The sequence below is a fragment of the Lolium perenne genome, chromosome 5 (assembly GCF_019359855.2).
Source record: "Lolium perenne isolate Kyuss_39 chromosome 5, Kyuss_2.0, whole genome shotgun sequence".
Classification (NCBI taxonomy): domain Eukaryota; kingdom Viridiplantae; phylum Streptophyta; class Magnoliopsida; order Poales; family Poaceae; genus Lolium; species Lolium perenne.
This window is the reverse complement of record NC_067248.2, coordinates 46,408,740-46,432,024: the sequence shown is the minus strand read 5'-3', so window position 1 is coordinate 46,432,024 and position 23,285 is coordinate 46,408,740. Positions and strand designations below refer to the sequence as shown.

The 23,285-nt window shown below is 41.2% G+C and overlaps 1 long non-coding RNA gene across 2 annotated transcripts; it reads right to left on the bottom strand.

Moving 5' to 3' along the window:
* Positions 1-5,412: 5,412 nt before the first annotated feature.
* Positions 5,413-6,681, bottom strand: LOC127298456 (uncharacterized). Of its 2 annotated transcripts, none has more exons than XR_011744779.1 (3): positions 6,392-6,681; positions 5,863-6,003; positions 5,413-5,741 (listed from the first exon to the last, which is right to left on the bottom strand). It is a non-coding gene; the product is annotated as an uncharacterized lncRNA (long non-coding RNA). The 2 variants fall into 2 exon arrangements; XR_007849756.2 differs by having other exon boundaries at positions 5,413-5,699.
* Between the last annotated feature and the right edge of the window lie 16,604 nt (positions 6,682-23,285).

Here is a 23,285-nt window from a genome sequence, read left to right as displayed (position 1 = left end):
CGATGCAGCATCCTCTCCCCGCGCATCCCCTCCATGAACTCCGGCGTCGCACCTCCATCGTCGGAGCCCGATGCAAAATGTTGCTGGTGCAGCAATAACGCCCTCCATCATTGCAGCAATCTCGTCGGCCCCTTGTAGCACCACCACAAACCTCCGGTAGCATCGCCTCCCCCCAGCCTGTAGCATCCTGACCCCGACTCGCAGCTGCGCCTCCTTCTCCCTTGTCTTTGTGATCCACCCTTGCAGCAACGCTAGCGGCCTTATGTAGCACGACCGTACACCTCCAGTAGCAGCGCTACCCCCTGTTTGCAGCATCTCGGCCGGCAACACCACCGACGATGGGAGCATCGAGGATCGCCCGTGGGAGCATCATTGTTTGTCGATGGGAGCATCGCCAGCTGCCCGTGGGAGCAGCGCCGGCCGCCTGTGGGAGCACCAGCGACGGACATGGGAGCATCGCCGGCCGCCCGTGGGAGCAACCACAAACGAACGATGGGAGCATCACTAGCCGCCCGTGGGAGCATTGATGGCCACCCGTGGGAGCAGCTTGAGCCGCCCATGGGAGGAGCATCGACCGCCCATGGGAGCAGCGCCGACTGCCTGGGGGAGAAGCACCGATCACCACTCGAGCATCCCCAATAGTTCCACTGGCAGAATACGGCGGCGCGCGTGGAGCTCGCCGTCTTTCGGCGACCCCGCGGAGGCGGTCAGGGAGATCTAGCTACAGGAGGAGGCGGTAGGAGAAGGGAGCAAGCTTGGGTTAGAGCCTGGGAAGCTTGGCCAAGCAGGTGAGCGCCCTGACGTCGGGAGAAATTAAGGGGAAGGGAAAGAATGGTGGGTGGAGGAGAACGCTTGTGGTGGGCCCCAAGACCGCTATGTCCAAGATCTAATTGAGGAGCCAATAAAGAGGACGCATGGCACAACGAATGGTGGACGATCAAGTGCATCCGGACAACTCACGCATGCGTGCCTCCACCTAAAATGTATCATTTTCTGTTTTATTTTTTGGCGATCGAGCAATCGTCTGGACTGAAGACATTTTTCAAAATGGAATACCCTTTACATTAGTTCTATAACAGAAATATGAGGTTCAGTTAACAACACAGAAAAAGGGGACACGAAACAGGACGCCCTCGCACATAATAGAAATTTATATTTATTTATTTGGTTGTGAATGTGTATTTATTTTTAGTTGCTCGATTACATGATATTGACAATCACCCAATGAATTTCATCTTCCAAGTGCAGTCCATTTCAAGAAATAACTAATGGAAAAAAACAAGGTAATTAACAACAAACATTGCGTTGAGCACGGTACAGATTATGTGAATTACTAAAACATACTATGTATGCATATCCTAAAGAGGTCAAGAGGCAGATGGATTGGGAGTGTTATGCAAAAAATAAAGATGAGATTTCGCAAATTTTCGGAAATGGCCTGCTGCCACGGAGACTTGTGGGTAGGTCAGTTTACACCATTGACTTTTCAAACTTCGCATGTGTCTGCAATAAGATATACTTCCATTTGACTGTACCAATTACTCGAAAAGCATTCGACTATTTGACACTCCTTAACCTGCACATCTCCACTTCACCTTTTCTAGAGGTACCAACGTAGACACGTTGTACACACTCAAAGCTCAAAGTTGGAGCCTTGTGATCTAACATTGAATCTTATTTGTATATTTATGCTACACCATTTAGGAGTTTGCCAAAAAAACGTAGTAGGACTTACTTCTTGCAGGTGTTATCGCTGGTACTACTTATAATTTGACATTAACATGAAAGTTGCACTGACATGTTACTCGGACAAGTGCCAAGGTTCCATATGTCCAAATTTTGACATGGAAGTTTTCCCTCGCTTAAGTGCATTTCTCTTGAGAACTTACAGAAAAGGAGGCTACTCTGCTCTATATTAAATAAAAATATATGTTGCATAATTTGCAGGGGATCCTTACACAATAAAATGAACCTGCTAGGCCGCACGACTTTAATGCTTGGTTACACAAGAGTGTAGAGTAGTACTTGCAGAAGAAACTTACATCTTTTTTTAACACATATTGTTCCGGTGCAACGAATGTGGTAACTTCAATCTACATATAGGTGGAAAACACTATTTTCCTTGTAATTGTTTTTTAAGCAGCAAGCTTGGGTGGAGGCAAACTTTATCTGCACATGGGTGATTATTAATCAAGTTTATTCACAAGTAGTTGGGTATAAAATATATGTTCCTATTAATATGTAGATACTTATGAACTCATTTTTGTTTGTGCAATGGTGAATACTCATAATCTTGAAAAGGCACGAAAATAGCATATATATATGTCTTAAGTGTAACTAGCCAAGGAAGGGCGCGGCGGCACGCCGCACCAGTCTTGTGTCTAGGTTTGTGGAATGTGAGATGCTGATTTTTATAATTTTTAAACATGAGTTCTTATAGGAATTACTTCAAGTCTTACATCACGATGTAATAGAGCTTTTATAGTATATCATACAGACACAAAAGTCCAACGAAAGTCTGTCATACAGACCCGGAAAACCGACAAAAGTCTTAATACAACGCGTGCACTTGGTTTACCTCAGAAATGCTAAACCATCACAAACATTTTAATGAAGGGCTCATCGACTGGATGATTACTATAGACCATAAGCCTGTAAGTTAAACCCAAGGAAAAATGTGTTCTCTATAATTTATTACTTCCATTAAAAGTATCGAGACTACAATTATATCCTCACCAAAGGGTGCTCTATTTAAGGGGATACATGAAAGATTTATGAAGTACGTGCGTTGATATATGTACTGAAATTAACTATGTGATGTTTCTTTTTCACCCTAAGAATAGAAAAAACGTTTCCGTATCATCAACAAAGAACTTCCTACACACAAATAAAATTAATACAATATGCAGCAGCATCAACATCCATAATTGCATCACTTTTCTTGGGCATCATTTAGTCTTCCATGCCTTGAGATACTGAGAAAAATGAGAGCATCAATTAGAACAAATAAATCTTATTAACAGAAAAGAGTAAAATTTAATAATTTTGAACTACTCGAACTTAAGGAGCTCGAGTTGATGCCGTTCTAACTCAGCAGTTTTTGGTCGGGCTCAACATGTGTGAAACATATGACAGACTGTGTATTCCTCTATCAGTTTAACCAGTAAACATACCCTAAATAGTTGAGCCATCTAATAGTAAACAATTTAGGGTCACATACGTATGGTACAGAGATGCCAAAGATAACTATGACAAGATGTACACATGCAGATCATCATAAGATGCCAGAGCCAGAATTGAGTGGATACAGTTATTATGGCCTTGCAGTCAACTGCACTCTCCAGTGATGGGACTACTGCTAGCATATCAAGACCCATTGCTTGATTCATATGCAATATACTTGGAATAATTGGAAACAAACAACTGCCAAATGATAGAAAGGCTGATGAGAAATTCATGGTAGCAATAAAACCGTACCAAAGTTCAATGGTCAAACATTAAAATACTTTTTAAAATCCACAGGCACTACTTGAAAACTCAAAATCCCACGTTATGTGTTACAACAGAGATAGTATGTAGAAAATAACATCATGGAGACACTTTGAAAATGAAGATTGATTCTAGGCTTACATTAGCAAATATGAAGCACCTATTTTTCTTCTAATTTCCATTTAATTATGCTCCAAGAAGAGTGCCAGCATCTCCAATAATGATTAGATGATAAAGTGAGTAAATAAATAAATAAGATATTTTAAGATAGAGGAAGTCAGTCGAAATAGATTATGAATAGACTGAATAATTCACTTACTTTAATATCATGTGAACTGAATCAATCAAAAACTCCTAGAATAGAGTATGAACTGACGAAGCTCTGTAGCAACGCACTTTAAGCAAGTGAAACACAATGCACACCAATCATAACAAAAGAAAGATGGGTTATAGCATTTATCAACCCTATGACCATTTTTCCCTCTGCAATGCACTATGTCTTGGATAGATAAATTCCTACAACTTAAAAGCACGAAAATTATGTCAACACCAGTATTAAGCCCTTCTCTCCTCCAACTCCAAGTTTGGAACATAAATCAGAACGCCCTTCCTTTCAATAGTATGAAGAGGTGACAAATGCTAAAGAATGTTCATGTTGCAGACAATTACTAAACTATGAACTACAATAGCACATTTCAAGAGCGTATGGTCAAATATGGCTACTTTAGAAATATAACTAATTAAGTATTCTTTTTGCTTGCTTGATTAACTGAACGAATTACCTTCCCATGTTATACATGTGGACCTATTTATCATAGAGATGGGATGCTGCAAACATGGCCCTCCTATTTAAACAACTATACACATCTAGCTTAAATAACCTTTTTTGATAAGAAAAACATTCTAGACTGCAAGGAGAACTAACATATCAAATAGTCAAAATGCAATAAATCATGCACTACTCACCTTCTCTGGTGGTGACAATCACAAATCTTACATAAGCTTATTTTGTCATCTAGATTCATATGACACCACGCAGAAGTGGAGAACTCAAACAACACATATCACTGACAATATTGTCATTTTTTAATAAATGTATTGATACCACTCCCTATGTTTTGTGTTCTGCTACTTATCCCTATGTTGTGCAAGTGCAGGACATTTGATTTATCCTATACCAAACATGTGTCATTGTATATTAGAAAAAAATACCATAAAAGTGTGTCATTGTATAATTATAAAAAAATCACCATAAAATGTAATTGAACGGCTAGTTGTAAGACGGAAGCAGAAAATAAAATATCAGTGCCATTTAGACATCTCTGAACAAACAATGCATTAGTAAATTCATTCAAGTATGAATTTTTGGCTTTTGGAATATTTAGAAGGTTGTTAAGAAGCAATTCTTTAATGAAGTCCCCTTTTTGGGATTTAATTTTGTTGGTGTTTGATCCTAAATCATATACTGGAGGTTTCAGAGAAATAACATAATTTCAGGGAAGTAGTGAACTGATGAGAGGGAGATGGTGCCATCCGATTTTTCAATCTGTGCACATCTACAAAATGGAATGTGAAGTAATTACCTAGTGTTTTTCCTTAGAACGGACCTGTCTAGTGTTGCTATCACGGCCATTTGCAGCCATATGTTCGTATGGTAACAAAACTGACGAATCAATGAGAAATACCCCTATCGAACAGAAACAAAAAATCAATGAATACAGAAATAACGAAGGGTGGAGATACATGACACAAGATGCGTTGCATAATGGTTGCCGTGTGGAGACCCTGCCAATCTGCCATGCCTTCTTTTCATAGTTTTGACCCACTGTTAGCTTGAACTATCGAACAATGAGAAAAAATATCGTATCATACCGAGATAATATGAAGAAAAGGTTGAATCTATCCTCTAATTTTCACCGAAGATGCCTACAATCCTGCAATACAAATCAACTCAATTAGCACAGAGTTGGAACACATTACCATAACTAAGAACAATAATTTGAGCATCAGTAAAACTTGCCATAAAAAATTCCAATGAGAAGTTTGGAATGTGCATACAATTTTCAGCTCACCGCCTCAAGCGGCGATCCATAGCAGGACTGCAGGAGCACATCCTTCTCCAGGCAGCCGAACTCGACGTGAAGCGGCAGACCTTGCAGGCCACACCAGAGGAGTATACATGTTGTGCTCCCTATGATATCTTTGTTTTCCTTGATCCAAAAGTAGCGTAGATAATGTTGGGATGAAGAAGTCTTCATCAGCCAATATCATACTTAAATAACAGTTTTCTCGATAAAAAAACATCCAGACTGCAAGGAAATTAACAAATACAATAGTAAAGATGTAATCGATAATGCAATATTCACTACTCACCTTCCCTTAGTCTGCATAAAATGTTAAATATGCTTCTTCTGTCATCTAGATTTGAGCTGACACCATGTTGTGCTTCATTGTTGCTTCCTGTGTTGTTAAAGTACAGGACACTTATTTGCCCCTCCCGTTCCACTTGCGTCACTGACCATGCAGAGAAAATTGAGGATCAGGACACTCTGTTAAGCCGGCAGAAACAGAGCATTTTGGAGCTGAACTTTCTGAAACTAAAATAGTATAAAGACAATTTGCCAAGTAGTGCATAGATAATAAATATACCTAATTATATACAATCATCGTACGACCATCAGATGACCTAAATACCCTAGAAACTAATACTAAATATGACTGACAACACTAAGAGCTTCCAGCTTATTTTTTGTTGCACAAGGTTGATGATTTTTAGCAGATATGCAATAAACTCAAGAAGGGCTCGGAAATATATTCATAAAAAATGATCTATATATTACTTACTGCTAGATAACCAACATTAAATCCACATTTTGCTCTAAAGATTTGCAAATAATTATACCTATTGGTACATCTGTGGGGGAGAGGAAAAATATTCTCCATTCGCTCGAATTTTTCTCCAATAACTTGTAGACCAATTTGTAGAAAGTAATCACAAGTACGTGGTGGAAATATCTGGAGTCCAGATTACATGGTCCTCTATATAATCATCACCTAGAAATGTACCTAGAGGATATGAAATGTAATAAAGAAAAAAAAAGCAATGCATAAATGTGATATCTCTATTCCATCGTATAGGGCATGGGAAAGTGAATGAGAAGATGGGGAACTGACCAAGAGCTTGCTATTGAGGAGCAGTAGTTCAGCTGATAGATATAAGGAAACAAAATCCCTAGGACTGCGGTCCTATGCTTCTTCTAACCTAGGCCTAAAATCCAACTACACATGACAGAACAAAGTACATTGGATGACAAAACGAAGCAAATAATCATAATCATGCAGTAAACTAAGACAAAAAAAAATTCTTTTCTATTCATAAATTGGATTTTACATTCCGTTCAAGATTCTCATGTTCAGATTCATAAAGAAAATAGATCCATATGCTTTGATGCTAGATTCTATGTAGAACATCTACGGCAAACCTGAGTAGTATAAGTTGAAAAATGCAAAATCACAAGTCCCAATCATACAAACTAATTAAGTTACTAAACCTTACTATTGTACTTGCTTTATTTGGATCAGCATATTATCACTTAATTGGCTTACATAGAGCTAAACCTTATGATCTGGCTTGTATCTGTATCAGTTTTCTGTTCAAAATGGCAAGAAAAATATATACCATTACAATTCAATAAGGAAGCAGCCTTGAACTGTCAGCGTGGACATAATATGTAGTAAGAAAATATATCCTATCATCTACTACACCGCCATACTGAAATAATGAAAAGACTATGTATACTATGGAAAAAACTTTAGTATGTGCTGGACTCTTTTTCAATGGAAGTGAACACTACATGAAGCTTTATAATTATTCAGAAATCTATCTAAGCGGGGAGTATACTTATGTTAGAAAATTAGCATAACGGGCATGGCGTGCCGCCGCGCCATCCTTGCTAGGGAGGAGCAGCACCAGCGGGAGAAGCAGGTGGAGCATCCTTGACTTGCCCCTGCATCGCCATCCTTCCTGCCATAAACACATATGACTGAAAATCATTTCAACCAAGAAGTATATATGTAGCAGAGTACTGTTCTTTCTTTGGATGCATCTGAGTGGTTAGTAATGGTGAATCCAAGTAGAGTACATAAGAAGCAACAATGATTGCTTAGTCAAGATTAATTTAAACGGGCCATGCAAGAGGCGACAGTGAGAGAATTTTAAAAGTGGTAGGCCACTGCATTTTCGTAATGAACTTCTATGTAGAACGTGGATTCATATTTATAATGGTCTAAGCTAGACGGCACTTGTACATGTTCTAGTGAACTGCATAGTGGATTTAGATAATACATTGCATACAGGAGCCTAAAGATTCCTAGCAACAATGCTTTTGATTGCCAAAAGTAATACTACAGATTCTTAGATGTAGTGCTTCTAGTGGCTAAAATTAATCGTATGCTGCTGCAGATGATTGGCCTGAAGATTGTCAATACCTTGCGTCTGTGTTGTGTTTCTACAGATGACTTAGAGATCATCAATACATTGCTCCTGTGTTGATGTTCTCCTCGTCAGATAAGAATGGCTACTGGAATGCCAAACATAAGAGTCCTCCTGTGTTCTGCTTGTTGCAGTATTTGCAGGCAAGAGTATTTTAGCACACATACAGTCAAGAGATAACTCACTGATGAAACAGAAAATATCAATGGTGTATGTACCCCTAGAAGACTGACCAATTAATGAAGTGTTCACAACTAACAGTAAGAAGTATTAGGAGACTTTAACTTGTTGCCTTTGATCAGCCAAATAACCTAACCAGCACATCACTCTAGAAAAGAAAAAGAAAAGCAGAACGTGCAAAAATAATGCAGCTAACGTGGTTTAGAGAAAAAAAATCAGAGAACCATAGCAGCTGCAGATGCACAAAGAGCAACATAGGTAAGGGGTTTGGGGAAAACTGACATGCTCATCGACTTGGTTGCGACATGCTCATCGACTTGGTTGCGCTGGACATCATCCACCGCTCCATGTCGTTCTCTGAGTTGTATATCCTCGTGTCACCAGAACTCATGCTGATCGAGAGTGTGCTCAACTTGAACCCACCACAGTGTCGCCTCCACCCGTTCCCGCAACACCCCACACTGAACATGCAGCTCCAAGACCAAATTGTCAACGTTTGGAAATGCTGAAGAACCTAGAACACTGCAACCTCCCCGCGCAGGCATCACACCATTGAGAATGAAGACATCGTATAAACTAAATGGCAGGCGTCCACCTACTCGTCCACCTACTCCACTAGCAGTCGCCAGTGTCAATAATAAGATGATAAAATGTTTGAGCAGATTAGCAGACAAACATAAACACGAAAACATGTATTTTTTCTAAAAGGAGAAGGCATATATACCCAACCTAAACTCCAGGAAACTCATTTTCCTCCTGCTCCTCCAAAACAGAGGCAAACCTGAAAGAATGGAGATGTGTAAGAAGGAATAGAGGGGTAAATGAAATCAAACAGAGAAGGAAAGATCACACTTATAGGGTTGTAGCAGTCTTCTAGGGAAGAGGCTTATGCCAATTTAATCAGGTCCTACCTCCAACTATCCTCTTCCGCCGCCACAGCTCACCCTGCTCACCCCCTAGGTGACCTAGTTGGCCGGTGATGGGAGGGGCGGGGGAGGGCAGCATTCCCGAACCAATCGGGGCCTTCATTGTCAAGCGTCGCCACTCCCATGGCATCCCGGCGGTATGGAATCGAGCAGCCACCCATGGAGTGATGACCCACAAGTATAGGGGGTGTATCGTAGTACTTTCGATAAATAAAAGTGTCGAACCCAACGAGGAGCAGAAGGTGTTGACAAGTAGTTTCGATGAAGGATTCACTGTAAATGCTCACAGACAAGTATTTAGGGGGTTGTGATGTAGTAGATAAATAAAGTACAAGTAAGTAAAATGCGAGATTAATAATTGCAGCGAGTGGCCCAATCCTTTTTAGCACAAAGGACAAGCCGATTTGTTTACTTATGATGACCAAACGTTCTTGAGGACACACGGGAATTTAGTCTAGTGCTTTCGCTTCATATAGTTGATTAATCTTCATTGTTTTGATAAGTGTTGTGTGGGTGAACCTATGCTAATGCACCGCCCTTTTTAGGACTAATACATACTTGTGATTATACCCCTTGCAAGCATCCGCAAATACAAGAAAGTAATTAAGATAAATCTAACCACAGCCTTAAACTCTGAGATCCTGCTATCCCTCCTGCATCGATATACCAACGGGGGTTCAGGTTGCTGTCACTCCGGCAACGCCACAATAAGCAAACGAATACAAGATGTATTCCCCTAGACCCATAAAGGTGAAGTATCATGTAGTCGACGTTAACATGACACCACTAGAAGAATAACACCACAACTTAAATATCAAACCATTAAATATTACTCAACATAGTTCACTACTAACATTTAGACTTCACCCATGTCCTCAAGAACTAAACGAACTACTCACGAGACATCATATGGAACATGATCAGAGGTGATATGATGATGAATAACAATTTGAACATAATCCTTGGTTCAATGGTTTCACTCAATAGCATCAATAACAAGGAGTAATCAATACCGGGAGAGTTTCCCCTATGAAATAATCAAGATTCAACCCTAGATGTTACAGCGGTGACGAGGTGCAGCGGTGGAGATGACGGTGACGGTGGTGGAGATGATGGTGATGATGATCCCAATGAAGTCCAGCTCGATGACGGTGACGATGGCGTCGATTTCCCCCTCCGGGAGGGAATTTCCCCGGTGGATTTCAGCCTGCCGGAGAGCTCTTTTCTCTCTGGTGTTTTCCGCCCCGCAGAGGCGGCTGTGTCTCCTCGCGGTTATCCCTAGTACCTTAGGTTTTCGGGTAGATGAAGTACGCCAAAGAGAGGCGGACGAGGGGGGCTGTGGGCCCCCTCCCCACAAGGCGGCGCGGCCAGGGTGGAGCCCGCGCCGGCCTATGGGGGGCCCATGGCGGACCTCCTCGGCCCCTGATACGTCTCCAACGTATCTATAATTTCTGATGTCCCATGCTTGTTTTATGACAATACCTACATGTTTTGTTCACACTTTATGATGATTTTATGCGTTTTCCGGAACTAACCTATTGACGAGATGCCGAAGTGCCAGTTCATGGTTTCTGCTGTTTTTGGTTTCAGAAATCCTAGTAAGGAAATATTCTCGGAATTGGACGAAATCAACGCCCAGTATCTTATAATTCCATGAAGCTTCCAGAACACCGGAGAGGGACCAGAGGAGAGCCACAGGCCCACCAGACGTGGTGGCGGCGCGGCCTACTGTCCAGGACTGGCGCGTGGTTGACGAGGGAGGAAATCTCTGTTGTGTAGCTTTTCGTTCCCCGGCAACGGCGCCAGAAAATAGCTTGATGTCTACTCACGCTTTTTTTCCTGTAGACAGTGTTGGGCCTCCAAGAGCAGAGGTTTGTAGAACAGCAGCAGTTTTCCCTTAAGTGGATCACCCAAGGTTTATCGAACTTAGGGAGGAAGAGGTCAAAGATATCCCTCTCAAGCAACCCTGCAACCACAATACAAGAAGTCTCTTGTGTCCCCAACACACCTAATACACTCGTCAGATGTATAGGTGCACTAGTTCGGCGAAGAGATAGTGAAATACAAGTGGTATGAATGAATATGAGCAGTAGTAATGGTGCCAGAAAATACTTGACGTCTACAACTGGCGTGCACTTGATGGTGGTAATATTGCAGGAAGTACAGATGCAGTAGAACAGTAAACAAGCGATGATTGCAGTATTTAGAAACAAGGCCTAGGGATCATACTTTCACTAGTGGACACTCTCAACATTGATCACATAAGAAAACCACTCTACACTCTATTGTTGGATGATGAACACCACTAATTGTGTAGGGCTACAAGAGCACCTCAATGCCGGAGTTAACAAGCTCCACAACATTCGATATTCATATTTAAATAACCTTAGAGTGCATGATAGATCAACACAATTATACCAAGTACTAACATAGCATGCACACTGTCACCATCACACTATGAAAGGAGGAATAGATCACATCAATACCATCATAGTAATAGTTAACTTCATAATCTACAAGAGATCACAATCATAAACTACGCCAAGTACTACATGATGCACACACTGTCACCATTACATCATGGAGGAGGAATATAATACTTTAATAACATCACTAGAGTAGCACATAGATTAATAGTGATACAAAGCTCATATGAATCTCAATCATGTAAGGCAGCTCATGAGATCATTGTATTGAAGTACATAGGAGAGAGATTAACCACATAGCTACCGGTACAGCCCTTAGCCTCGATGGAGAACTACTCCCTCCTCATGGGAGACAGCAGCGGTGATGAAGATGGCGGTGGTGTCGATGGAGGTGCCTTCCGGGGGCACTTCCCCATCCCGGCGGCGTGCCGGAACAGAGACTCCTGTCCCCCAGATCTTGGCTTCGCGATGGCGGCGGCTCTAGAAGGTTTCTCGTACCGTGGTTTATTCCTATCGAAGATTTAGGTCAGGGGGCTTCTTATAGGCGAAGAGGCGGAGTCGAAAGGGCTGCGGTGGTTCCACACAATAGGGGGGCGCCCCCCCCCCTTGGGCCGCGCCGGCCACCTGTGTGGTGGGCCTGTGGCTCTCCTCTGGTCCCTCCCGGGTGTTCTGGAAGCTTCGTGGAATTATAAGATGCTGGGCGTTGATTTCGTCCAATTCCGAGAATATTTCCTTACTAGGATTTCTAGAACCAAAAACAGCAGAAAACAGGAACTGGCACTTCGGCATCTCGTCAATAGGTTAGTTCCGGAAAATGCATAAAAACGATATAAAGTGTGAACAAAACATGTAGGTATTGTCATAAAACAAGCATGGAACATAAGAAATTATAGATACGTTGGAGACGTATCACGGCCCAAGGGGGGCGCGCCCCCTATTGTCTGGCGGCTCCGTAGCCCTTCCGACTCCGCCTCTTCGCCTATAAGAAGCCCCCTGACCTAAATCTTCGATAGGAATAAGCCACGGTACGAGAAACCTTCCAGAGCCGCCGCCATCGCGAAGCCAAGATCTGGGGGACAGGAGTCTCTGTTCCGGCACGCCGCCGGGACGGGGAAGTGCCCCCGGAAGGCATCTCCATCGACACCACCGCCATCTTCATCACCGCTGCTGCCTCCCATGAGGAGGGAGTAGTTCTCCATCGAGGCTAAGGGCTGTACCGGTAGATATGTGGTTAATCTCTCTCCTATGTACTTCAATACAATGATCTCATGAGCTGCCTTACATGATTGAGATTCATATGAGCTTTGTATCACTATTAATCTATGTGCTACTCTAGTGATGTTATTAAAGTACTCTATTCCTCCTCCATGATGTAATGGTGACAGTGTGTGCATCATGTAGTACTTGGCATAGTTTATGATTGTGATCTCTTGTAGATTATGAAGTTAACTATTACTATGATGGTATTGATGTGATCTATTCCTCCTTTCATAGTGTGATGGTGACAGTGTGCATGCTATGTTAGTACTTGGTATAATTGTGTTGATCTATCAGGCACTCTAAGGTTATTTAAATATGAATATCGAATGTTGTGGAGCTTGTTAACTCCGGCATTGAGGTGCTCTTGTAGCCCTACACAATTAATGGTGTTCATCATCCAACAAGAGAGTGTAGAGTTGTTTTATTATGTGATCAATGTTGAGAGTGTCCACTAGTGAAAGTATGATCCCTAGGCCTTGTTTCCAAATACTGCAATCATCGCTGATTTACTGTTTTACTGCATCTGTGCTTCCTGCAATATTACCACCATCAATTGCACGCCAGTTATAGACAGCAAGCTATTTTCTGGCACCGTTACTACTGCTCATATACATTCATACCACCTGTATTTCACTATCTCTTCGCCGAACTAGTGCACCTATACATCTGACAAGTGTATTAGGTGTGTTGGGGACACAAGAGACTTCTTGTATTGTGGTTGCAGGGTTGCTTGAGAGGGATATCTTTGACCTCTTCCTCCCTGAGTTCGATAAACCTTGGGTGATCCACTTAAGGGAAAACTTGCTGCTGTTCTACAAACCTCTGCTCTTGGAGGCCCAACACTGTCTACAGGAAAAGGAGTGTGCGTAGACATCAAGCTATTTTCTGGCGCCGTTGCCGGGGAGGAAAGGTAAAAGGTACACACACTCCGGATCTCGACAACTAAGCTATTTTCTGGGTGAGTGCTCGAAGCTATTTCCTTTAGATCCTGCAATTGCATCTTTTTGTTTCTTGTTAAACACTAGTAAGGCATAATGGAAAACAACTGTGAGCTTTTTAATCTATTTCCTGAATTAAGACATAAATGGTGTGTTGCAAAAATTGAAAAACCTATGGAACCTTATTTTCATGCTAATGGCAATGTTATTAGTATGAATGCTTTGAACACCACTGTTGCTAATTCTATGGAAAATTCTAAGCTTGGGGAAGCTGGTTTTGATGAGCATGATATTTTTAGTCCCCCAAGCATTGAGGAGAAAATTTTCTTCGATGATACTTTGCCTCCTATTTATAATGATTATAATGATAGTAGTCTTTTGGTGCCGCCTACTATGGAGGATAAATTTGATTATGATTACAATATGCCTCCTATATTTGATGATAGCTACTTTGTTGAATTTGCTCCCACTACAATTAATAAGAATGACTATGCTTATGTTGGGAGTAGTAATAATTTTATGCATGCGACTCATGATAAGAATGTTTCATTTGATAGTTATATTGTTGAGTTTGTTCATCATGCTACTGAAAATCATTATGAGAGAGGAAAATATGGTTGTAGAAATTTTTGATGTTACTAAAACACCTCGCTATATGCTAAAAATCTTGAAGTTGAGCTTGTCTAGTTTTCCTATGCTTATTGCATTATGCCTACATGACTTGTTTATTTACAAGATTCCTTTTCATAGGAAGTGGGTTAGGCTTAAATTTGTTTTGAATTTGCTTTTTGATGCTCTCTTTTGCTTCAACTCTTATTTCTTGCGAGTGCATCATTTAATTTGCTGAGCCCATCTTAATGGCTATAAAGAAAGAACTTCTTGGGAGATAACCCATGTGTTTATTTTACTACAGCAATTTTGTTTTATATTTGAGTCTTGGAAGTTGTTACTACGGTAGCAACCTTTCCTTATCTTTATTTTATTGCATTGTTGTGCCAAGCAAAGTCTTTGATAGTAAGGTTGATACTAGATTTGGATTACTGCGCAGAAACAGATTTATGTCTGTTACGAATTTGGGCAGTGTTCTCTGTAGGTAACTCAGCAAAATCTGCCAATTTACGTGAGTGATCCTCAGATATGTACGCAACTTTCATTCAATTTGAGAATTTTCCTTTGAGAAAGTCTGGTGCACCTACAAAATTCGTCTTTACTGACTGTTCTATTTTGACAGATTCTGCCTTTTCTTTCGCATTGCCTCTTTTGCTGTGTTGGATGGATTTCTTTGTTCCATTAACTTTCAGTAGCCTTGGGCAATGTCCAGAAGTGTTAAGAATGATTGTGTCACCTCTGAACATGTGAATTTTTGATTATGCACTAACCCTCTAATGAGTTTGTTTTGAGTTTGGTGTGGAGGAAGTTTTCAAGGGTCAAGAGAGGAGGATGATACAATATGATCAAGAAGAGTGAAAGCTCTAAGCTTGGGGATGCCCCGGTGGTTCATCCCTACATATTTCAAGAAGACTCAAGCATCTAAGCTTGGGGATGCCCAAGGCATCCCCTTCTTCATCGACAAACTATCAGGTCACCTCTAGTGAAACTATATTTTTCTTCCGTCACATCTTATGTACTTTACTTGGAGCGTCTGTGTGCTTTTATTTTCTTTTTTGTTATTTTCATTCTCTGAATAAATTCATGCTTGTGTGGGAGAGAGACACGCTCCGCTGGTTCATATGAACACATGTGTTCTTAGCTTTTAATGTTCATGGCGAAGGTTGAAACTGCTTCGTTCATTATTATATGGTTGGAAACGGGAAATGCTACATGTGGTAATTGGTATAATGTCTTGAATAATGTGATACTTGGCAATTGTTGTGCTCATGCTTAAGCTCTTGCATCATATACCTTGCACCTATTAGTGAAGAAATACATAGAGCTTGCTAAAATTTGGTTTGCATGATTGGTCTCTCTAAGGTCTAGATATTTTCTAGTAAGGGTCGAACAACAAGGAAGACAATGTATAGTCTTATAATGCTTGCAATATGTCTTTTATGTGAGTTTTGCTGTACCGGTTCATACTTGTGTTTGTTTCAAATAGCCTTGCTAGCCTAAGCCTTGTATTGAGAGGGAATACTTCTCGTGCATCCAAATCCTTGAGCCAAACACTATGCCACGTGTGTCCACCATACCTACCTACTACATGGTATTTCTCCGCCATTCCAAAGTAAATTGCTTGAGTGCTATCTTTAAACAATTCAAAAGTTATTACCTCTTATTTGTGTCATTGTTTTATAGCTCATGAGGAAGTATGTGGTGTTTATCTTTCAATCTTGTTGGGCAACTTTCACCAATGGACTAGTGGCTTCATCCGCATATCCAATAATTTTGCAAAAAGAGCTGGCAATGGGGTTCCCAGCCCCAAATTAATTAACCTTAATAGACACTCCTCCATGGTATGTGATTGTTGGACGGCACCCGAGGATTCGGTTAGCCATGGCTTGTGAAAGCAAAGGTGGGGAGGAGTGTCATCTAAATAAAAACTAAAATAAAAGGCACTCCTTCATGGTATGAGATTGTTGGCAGGCACCCGAGGATTCGGTTAGCCATGGTTTGTGAAAGCAAGGTTGGAAGGAGTGCCACCCAAAAATAAAAAAATTTCATGGGAGCCACTCTTTGAAAGTCTGTCTGGCAAGGGGGTTAGAGTGCCCACTACCATTCGTTGACAACAACAAACACCTCTCAAAACTTTACTTTTATGCTCTCTTTATGTTTTCAAAATAAAAGCTCTAGCACAAATATAGCAATCAATGCTTCCCTCTGCGAAGGGCCTTTCTTTTACTTCATGTTGAGTCAGTTTACCTACTTCTTTCTATCTTAGAAGCAAACACTTGTGTCAACTGTGCATTGATTCTTACATGCTTGCTTATTGCACTTATTATTTTACTTTGCATTGACAACTATCCATGAGATATACATGTTACAAGTTGAAAGCATCTGCTGAAACTTGATCTTCCCTTGTGTTGTTTCAATGCCTTTACTTTGAATTTATTGCTTTATGAGTTAACTCTTATGCAAGACTTATTGATGCTTGTCTCGAAAGTACTATTCATGAAAAGTCTTTGCTATATGATTCAGTTGTTTAATCATTGTCTTTACCATTTCTTTGAATCACCTCATTCATCTCATATGCTTTACAATAGTATGATCAAGATTATATTGGTAGCATGTCACTTCAGAAATTATTCTTTTATCGTTTACCTACTCGAGGACGAGTAGGAACTAAGCTTGGGGATGCTGATACGTCTCCAACGTATCTATAATTTCTGATGTTCCATGCTTGTTTTATGACAATACCTACATGTTTTGTTCACACTTTATGATGATTTTATGCGTTTTCCGGAACTAACCTATTGACGAGATGCCGAAGTGCCAGTTCCTGTTTTCTACTATTTTTGGTTTCAGAAATCCTAGTAAGGAAATATTCTCGGAATTGGACGAAATCAACGCCCAGTATCTTATAATTTCACGAAGCTTCCAGAACACCGGAGAGGGACCAGAGGAGAGCCACAGGCCCACCAGACGTGGTGGCGGCGCGGCCCAAGGGGGGGCGCGCCCCCCTATTGTCTGGCGGCTCCGTAGCCCTTCCGACTCCGCCTCTCCACCTATAAGAAGCCCCCTGACCTAAATCTTCGATAGGAATAAACCACGGTACGAGAAACCTTCTAGAGCCGCCGCCATCGCGAAGCCAAGATCTGGGGGACAGGAGTCTCTGTTCCGGCACGCCGCCGGGATGGGGAAGTGCCCCCGGAAGGCACCTCCATCGACACCACCGCCATCTTCATCACCGCTGCTGTCTCCCATGAGGAGGGAGTAGTTCTCCATCGAGGCTAAGGGCTGTACCGGTAGCTATGTGGTTAATCTCTCTCCTATGTACTTCAATACAATGATCTCATGAGCTGCCTTACATGATTGAGATTCATATGAGCTTTGTATCACTATTAATCTATGTGCTACTCTAGTGATGTTATTAAAGTATTATATTCCTCCACCATGATGTAATGGTGACAGTGTGTGCATCATGTAGTACTTGGCGTAGTTTATGATTGTGATCTCTTGTAGATTATGAAGTTAACTATTACTATGATGGTATTGATGTGATCTATTCCTCCTTTCATAGTGTGATGGTGACAGTGTGCATGCTATGTTAGTACTTGGTATAATTGTGTTGATCTATCATGCACTCTAAGGTTATTTAAATATGAATATCGAATGTTGTGGAGCTTGTTAACTCCGGCATTGAGGTGCTCTTGTAGCCCTACACAATTAATGGTGTTCATCATCCAACAAGAGAGTGTAGAGTTGTTTTATTATGTGATCAATGTTGAGAGTGTCCACTAGTGAAAGTATGATCCCTAGGCCTTGTTTCCAAATACTGCAATCATCGCTTATTTACTGTTTTACTGCATCTGTACTTCCTGCAATATTACCACCATCAACTGCACGACAGTTATAGACAGCAAGCTATTTTCTGGCACCGTTACTACTGCTCATATACATTCATACCACATGTATTTCACTATCTCTTCGCCGAACTAGTGCACCTATACATCTGACAAGTGTATTAGGTGTGTTGGGGACACAAGAGACTTCTTGTATTGTGGTTGCAGGGTTGCTTGAGAGGGATATCTTTGACCTCTTCCTCCCTGAGTTCGATAAACCTTGGGTGATCCACTTAAGGGAAAACTTGCTGCTGTTCTACAAACCTCTGCTCTTGGAGGCCCAACACTGTCTACAGGAAAAGGAGTGTGCGTAGACATCAGCCCTCCTTTTGGCTGGCTCCTTCTTCTGGAGAAATAATACCTTCGGTGTAATTTCCGTCAATTGTTGATCTTCAGAAATATTGCATTCTGACGGTGCTTTTTCGAGCAGAATCCTGACTCCGGTGAGTGATTCTCCAATAATCATGAAACATGCAAAATAGGTGAAATAACATAAGTATCATCTCTAAATATGAAATATATCATTTAATAACTGTAAATTATGATATAAAATAGTGATGCAAAATGGACGTATCAACTCCCCCCAAGCTTAGACTTCGCTTGTCCCCAAGCGAAACTGAACTCAGTAAACAAGACCACATGTTTATGGAGTGAAGAGTCGATAAATAAAATACGGACAAGAAGCATCACATTAATTCACACACGACATTCTAGTGAACAACTTCCTCACATAATTCAACTTGAAACAAGTAGAGGGAAATCACAGATAAAGGTGCATAGGAAATCATAATTGGTGATGACAAACTTCGTTCTTGGTCAAAGAACAATTAACAGATTGTACTTATATGTCGAGCAGCGCTCTTATATTAAAGCTTATACCGCAAAACTTGCATACTAAATCATAATAATCTCCTCATAATCATTGATAACTTTCAAAGCTATATTCATTCGGATAAAACTTGTACTAAACAAGGAAGAATAAAAGGCATGATTAAGTAGATCACAATATAGATGGTTGGATCACAACAACTCAATTGCTTGCTCAAGATAGAGGGAAATAGGTTTACTGACTCAACATAAAGTAAAACATAGGCCCTTCGCAGAGGGAAACAGGGATTAAATCATGTGCTAGAGCTTTTTAAGTTTTGAAATCATATAGAGAGCATAGAAGTAAAGTTTGAGAGGTGTTTGTTGTTGTCAACGAATGGTAGTGGGTACTCTAACTCCCTTCCCAAACATACTTCCAAAGAGCGGCTCCCATGAAGGACGTTATCTCTACCAGCAAGGTAGATCATCCCTCTTCTCTTTTGTTTACACATGTACTTTAGTTTATTTAAGGATGACACTCCTCCCAACCTTTGCTTTCACAAGCCATGGCTAACCGAATCCTCGGGTGCCTCCCAACATTTCACATACCATGGAGGAGTGTCTATTGCAAAATTAAGTTGCTTACTGATGAATCAGGGCAAAACATGTGAAGAGAGTTATTAATAAAAGTTAATTAATTGGGGCTGGGAACCCCGTTGCCAGCTCTTTTTGCAAAATTATTGGATCAGCGGATGTACCACTAGTCCATTGGTGAAAGTATGCCCAACAAGATTGAGAGATAAAACACCACATACTTCCTCATGAGCTATAAAACATTGACACAAATAAGAGGTAATAACTTTTGAATTGTTTAAAGGTAGCACATGAAGTGTTTACTTGGAATGGCAGGGAAATACCACATAGTAGGTAGTTATGGTGGACACTGATGGCATAGGTTTGGGTTAAGGGTTTGGATGCACGAGAAGCATTCCCTCTCAGTACATGTCTTTGGCTAGCAAGGTTGATTAGCAAGCATAAGAGTTGAAGGAAACAACAAATACACATGTGATAGGAACAATCATGCATCTTCCTTGTAAGCACAAATAATTTAAACTTCAGAATACTAAGCTCATAGCTAACAAGAAAGAAAGATAATGAAATAACATATCTACATGTATTTCCTCTTTTCTACTTAACCTCAAAGTGTTGTTGCTATTGACCAATGCTAAGTTTGCCAAAACCAAATAGATTTACTCAATGCTCCCAAAGGGATACCAATACTAACAACAAGATCAATCATATAATAGAGATTGCAAACTAAAATAAGGTGTGCAATATGTAAATGATAAAACTTCTCATTAATATTCCATAACTTTAACTCACACCAAGGGATGCATAGATAACCAACTAATGAGAGATACTTCCACACTGCAACCATCTTATATGATAACTTCCCTACTCATGATATGACAGTACTTGATAGTAAAAAGATAAAAGATAGTGATGATGTGATACCGCGGCACTCCCTCCAAGCTTGGAACAAACCAAGGGGCTGCCAATACCAATGATGAATTACTCCTTCGGTGGTGGTGAATTCTTCCCATCATCAGACTTCCAAGGAAGAGGCTCTCCATCAACAAACGACATCTTGGTCTCAGGAATCCTGAAACTAGCAGCATAGCTTATGTGTTTAAACCTATTTTCATGCTCACAATTTTGATTCTGAACATCATAGAGTTGAGCTTGGAGTTTGTTGGTAGTGTCGTGAAGCGAGAGGATATCGTCCCACAGCTTTGGAGTCTCCTTCTTGTGTCCATCAATAAGTTCAGACACAATTTTATGGAAGATGTCCACTTCACGCTCAGTCATCTTCTTGTAGTTGAAGACCTCTTGCTCTAATTTCTCCATCCTGTCCTCCAAACTTCCTTCTCCTTTAGGACCCCGGACATCTTCAATCTGCAACTCTCCATCTATGAGAAGCAATTCCTTGGGGTGCATCTTCGGCTCGTTCATGTACGGGTTGACGACGTCCTCAAAGAAGCTGTCCTTCGGAGCTCCCGATGAAGACATGGTGGCTCTAGATCTGAAACAGATCCTGGCAGAAAATAGCTCGAAACAAAACACAACGAGAAAACTATATACGGACCTCCAGGGGTCCGGGGGATTATATAGCTAAAATTTTCACGTCAGAAGGAAAGTACCAGGTCGAACCAGAGTTGGAGAGGGACTCCGAGGGGCCGTCTGATACGTCTCCAACGTATCGATAATTTCTTATGTTCCATGCTACTTTATTGATGATACCTACATGTTTTATGCATACTTTATGTCATATTTATGCATTTTCCGGCACTAACCTATTAACGAGATGCCGAAGAGCCAGTTGTTGTTTTCTGCTGTTTTTAGTTTCAGAAATCCTAGTAAGGAAATATTCTCGAAATTGGACGAAATCAACGCCCAGGATCTTATTTTTCCACGAAGCTTCCAGAAGTCCGGAGAGGAAACGAAGTGGGGCGACGAGGCGGCCACACACTAGGGCGGCGCGGCCCAGGCCCTGGCCGCGCCGGCCTACTGTGTGGGCCCCTCGCGTCGCCCCTAAACCTACCTCTTCCGCCTACTTAAGCCTTCGTCGATAATAACTCCAGTACCGAGAGCCACGATACGGAAAACCTTCCAGAGATGCCGCCGCCGCCAATCCCATCTCGGGGGATTCAGGAGATCGCCTCCGGCACCCTTCCGGAGAGGGGAATCATCTCCCGGAGGATTCTTCACCGCCATGGTCACCTCCGGAGTGATGTGTGAGTAGTTCACCCCTAGACTATGGGTCCATAGCAGTAGCTAGATGGTCTTCTTCTCCTAATTGTGCTATCATTGTTGGATCTTGTGAGCTGCCTAACATGATCAAGATCATCTGTCTGTAATGCTACATGTTGCGTTTGTTGGGATCCGATGAATAGTGAATGCTATGTTATGTTGATTATCAATCTATCATCTATGTGTTGTTTATGATCTTGCATGCTCTCCGTTGCTAGTAAAGGCTCTGGCCAAGTTGATACTTGTAACTCAAAGAGGGAGTATTTATGCTCGATAGTGGGTTCATGTCTCCATTAAATCTGGGGGAGTGACAGCAACCCCTAAGGTTGTGGATGTGCTGTTGCCACTAGGGATAAAACATCAATGCTATGTCTAAGGATATATTTGTTGATTACATTACGCACCATACTTAATGCAATTGTCTGTTGTTTGCAACTTAATACTGGAGGGGGTTCGGATGATAACCTGAAGGTGGACTTTTTAGGCATAGATGCATGCTGGATAGCGGTCTATGTACTTTGTCGTAATGCCCAATTAAATCTCACACTACTCATCATAACATGTATGTGCATGGTCATGCCCTCTTTATTTGTCAATTGCCTAACTGTAATTTGTTCACCCAACATGCTTATTCTTATCGGAGAGACACCACTAGTGAACTGTGGACCCCGGTCCATTCTTTACATCGAATACAATCTACTGCAATACTCGTTCTACTGTTCTCTGCAAACATCATCATCCACACTATACATCTAATCCTTTGTTACAGCAAGCCGGTGAGATTGACAACCTCACTGTCACGTTGGGGCAAAGTAATTTGGTTGTGTTGTGCAGGTTCCACGTTGGCGCCGGAATCCCTGGTGTTGCGCCGCACTACACTCCGCCGCCATTAACCTTCAACGTGCTTCTTGGCTCCTACTGGTTCGATAAACCTTGGTTTCTTATTGAGGGAAAACTTGCCGCTGTACGCATCACACATTCCTCTTGGAGTTCCCAACGGGCTGGTTAATTGTGCGCCAGCATCAAGACAATTTTCTGGCGCCGTTGCCAGGGAGATCAAGACACGCTACAAGGGGAGTCTCCACCTCCAATCTCTTTACCTTGTTTTTGTCTTGCTTTATTTTATTTACTTCTTTGTTTGCTGCACTAAAACAAAACACAAAAAAATTAGTTGCTAGTTTTACTTTATTTACTATCTTGTTCTCCATATTAAAAACACAAAAAAATTAGTAACTTGCATTTACTTTATCTAGTTTGCTTTATTTACTATTGCTAAAATGGGTACTCCTGAAAATACTAAGTTGTGTGACTTCACAACCACAAATAATAATGATTTCTTATGCACACCTATTGCTCCACCTGCTACTACAGCAGAATTCTTTGAACTTAAACCTGCTTTACTAAATCTTGTTATGAGAGAGCAATTTTCTGGTGTTAATTCTGATGATGCTGATGCCCAT